Raw genomic sequence first — 3,746 nt, 5'->3', positions numbered from 1 at the left:
AGGCAGAGAACAAAGTGTGTTCGTTATCAGACAAGGGGCTGCTTATAAGGACAGGTACAAATATGAGCATGCGCACTTCGTACCGTAAGGGCACGTGTTAACATGACAATGCGCATACTTACAGGCAACACCATGAACCAGGCCTTGGTCGTATCCGGGAGGCCCAGACGACTAGTAATACACAAGTATAGATAAATTTGTTCTTTTGTTTAAGATTTTACGGGCATTGCAAACAGCCTCAGTGGAAATGTTCAAATAATATTTGTTGATGCTAAGAGAAAAGTCGTATTTGTGGCATTTTATTTTTTTTTGTTATAGAGACCTACGAGGAGAGTATGGCTGAAAGTATAGCACTTATGCGGCATGGAGCTCAATGAATAAGATTGCGTAGAATTACAATTGATCACCTAGCTTCCACCCAGCGCCATGTTTCAAATAGGACAATTTTGTAAGTTTGCAATAAGCCCGCAGTTCTTGCGGAATGATGAACATTTTGGAGTTTTTAAAGAAAGCCTCGAAAACCACGCACATTGTACAGCTCCATGGATATTCATGCAGAGCGTCATTTTCAGATGCTGACATGGTTGTTAAACGAATTGGTTCAAGTGCGCCAGACAAACCGCAATTCACCGAACTTCAGGACGTGGTTCTATAGCCTTGCGCATAGTGTAAATTTTCTCTATACATCCAAATATGATTATGCAACTTCAAGCTCCGCTGAAGAACTACTTCACGTGTTTTTATGGTTTCTTATTGTTCATTTAATGTTAACATCATTGCCACTTGTTTCATTGCAACATTTACCTTCGCAGTGCATCTATGCGCCTGCCTGATGCGGTTAACTGTACACAGCATGCCGTGGTTATTGCTGGATGTTAGGCCTTTAGGCATCTAGGTGGGCGATGTCCTGTAGCCACAGTCATTTCTATGATGATAATCAAAACTCAGAAGTCAAATGCTTGAGAAATCTTTTATTTATCTATTGTTGCAATTAATCAACTTAATGAACATATCGTTGTGGATAACTTAATTATGGTGATAAATTCATGTTACCCGCAGGTGCCATGAATAGAGCCTTTAAATCCATACAATAGCTCGAGATTAAGAAACGCAATATCCATGGATGAAAGCCGTAGGTACATATTTGACCTTTTATGCTTGTCACTGAATGGCAGTGCCCGCACAGTTAAATTGTTCCGGGCAAATGAACGTAGCGCAGAGCACAGGCTACTATGAAAAAAAGTTATCTTTTTTCAAACCGTTGGAAACTCGTTGATAAGAAGGCATTACGATAGAACAATCAGAATTAAAGTTTTTTTCCCCGTAATGTAAATGCTTGCTGCGTTATTTCGATTTAGAAATCACAGTTTGCTCAGAATAAAGCAACGGTGATTACAGCAGTTGAAGCCTTCAGAAAATTGTTCATTAACGAAACTCGATTTTAAACGTGGTGCTTATTGTTGTCCCGTGTTATCAACGCAGGTCGGAGAAGCCGATAACGCGTGATATGGATGCTGGCATAAGCGGGATTTACCAGGCCGTGCACAGGAGCCCAGTGGCTTCTGCCGAGTCCAGTCTCGGCGACTTGAGCTTCAGGCCGCAAATCCACCCGCGCGACGCGCTGCCGTGTGCGTTGTCGACGCTGAACTCCATCCAGGCCGAGAGCAACAGCGACAGGGACGGCGATCCAACTCCAAGCAGATGCTTTTAAAGCTACGCAAGAGCTAAGACAACCTTCAAATACGCAAAAAAAAACACGACGGAAGCGACGAGCTGCCTGTTTCAAAGACATTTAAATTTGTCGAACGAGAAACAGTGAATAGAGGCCAGCTTCCTCTGAGCGCTACGAACTCGTCAGGACGAGCAGCCTACGTCAGTGAGCACCTACAGGACCAAGCACTACAGACAGGACCAAGCGCTGTCCTGTTTAGTTCCCTTCTGTGTCCGCGTCTTATGTGCGCTTTAATCTAACTCAAATATGAGCAGTACTACTTCAGCGGAGAAACTATGGCAGCTTTCCAAAATTCAATGCCATGCATACTTGTAGAGAGTAGGTTTTCAAACGGTAGGTGTATAGAAAAAAGAAAGTACACCAGATGCCAAAAACATATCTAGACCCCTGCCGTTTTTGCTGATAGGCTAGGGGGCTATAAACGAGTATCAGTAGCAAAACGAAAAAAAAAATGAACGATAATTTTACTAATAAGTAAGGTATGGTTAGAAATATTCAATTACCAATTTCAGGGCAGATGTCGTATTTGGGGAATTTAAGCTGATTAATAACGAAGCCTCTAGCACCGCTTTCCAGATATGCGACCTCAAAATGGGCTGCGAAATACATTGGCGTTCCAGTTAATATTTTCCCTAAAGTGTACCTCTAACCATCTGAGCCGATCGTCCTTCAATTTCCTAAGTAATATTAGGTGCTCAATAATCTAAGTGGTTTCAAACAGTTTGAAGAATTTGTCTTTTTTTCTCCTAAACGAGACAAAAATCAATCGAATAGATCAGAACCGGAAAATGGACGAGTTAGTATGGAACCATGGCTGATTCCGAGCGCAAAGTACTAGAACAAAGGCAAAGACATGAGAAGAGACGAGATACAGCGTCGTCTGGCTGCTGAAATGTTTATTCGAAAGGTTAGAAACATTAAAAAAACGATGTGTTATATGTCATCAAAAGAAGCAGGTAAAGAGCTGGAATTTTTTTGGTGTTACACACTTAAGAATATCTGCCATGTGTCAACACACCAGTGTTAAAAGAAGTCTGCCAGTGTTAACGCAACAGTATAATGAAACACTATGGAGGCGTATTTGCCACAAGCCTTACCCCCCTTTCTTTTTTTGATCCCGTGGGCTTCTACAACTGGGGTGCGCACATATGCGTGTTGCAGTCTCTTATGTACGTTGTGACATGCATGCGTGGGGGTCCCTTTTGTGGAATTCGAATGTTTGAGTTGAAACGCTTTTGTTGAATTGAAAAGGATTGAACAGTGGTGCAAGAGACGTAAGCAATCGGGCTTGCTGTGGTGTAAACGAATTCGTTTGTTGCTTAACTTCAGTAATGTATGCTGTGCCTTTCACGTGTGCGCATATATGTATATGTTGCCCAAACCGGCAGGTGTCTCATCACCAGGCTGAATGAGCATTTGAATTCCACGAAAGGGACGGTACACAAACATCTCGCAATAAATATAAGAGATTACAATACGCATGAGATGTGCACATCCCAGTTCGAAAAATAAACAACAGCAAAATATTGTTACTTAAGCACAAAAGCAAACGAGGAGGGGTAGATGCCCACGGGATAAAAAGAAAAGGGGGGGGGGGGTGGAGACGTGTGTCAGCTACGCCTCCATAGCGCTTTATAGTACTTAAGTGATTTTTCGAGATGTGGCTGAACACGTGGCAGATTATTTGTGTATGTAACACCAAAAGAATTTAAGTGTTTTATCTGCTCTTTTTGATTGCCTATGACATATCGCGTTTTTAATATTTATAAGCTTTAGAATAAACCTTTCAGTTGCCAGTCAGCACTGTGTCTCGTTTCTTCTCGTGTCTTTGCCTTTCTCTGAGTAGTTCGCGCTCCGAATCATCCATCAATGAAATGGATTAATTGTCTGAAGAAAGCGCGTTGTCCACGTGCAGATACTACCATAGCGACATTGAAGTTAATCCATTGTGAAAGCTAGTTTTGTAGGCTCGGAGACAACACTCCCTTAACGTAGACGTGTCACCGATGATAAT

This window comes from Dermacentor albipictus, chromosome 1 (assembly GCF_038994185.2).
Source record: "Dermacentor albipictus isolate Rhodes 1998 colony chromosome 1, USDA_Dalb.pri_finalv2, whole genome shotgun sequence".
NCBI classification, from domain to species: Eukaryota; Metazoa; Arthropoda; class Arachnida; order Ixodida; family Ixodidae; genus Dermacentor; species Dermacentor albipictus.
Note: the sequence above shows the minus strand (reverse complement) of the source record.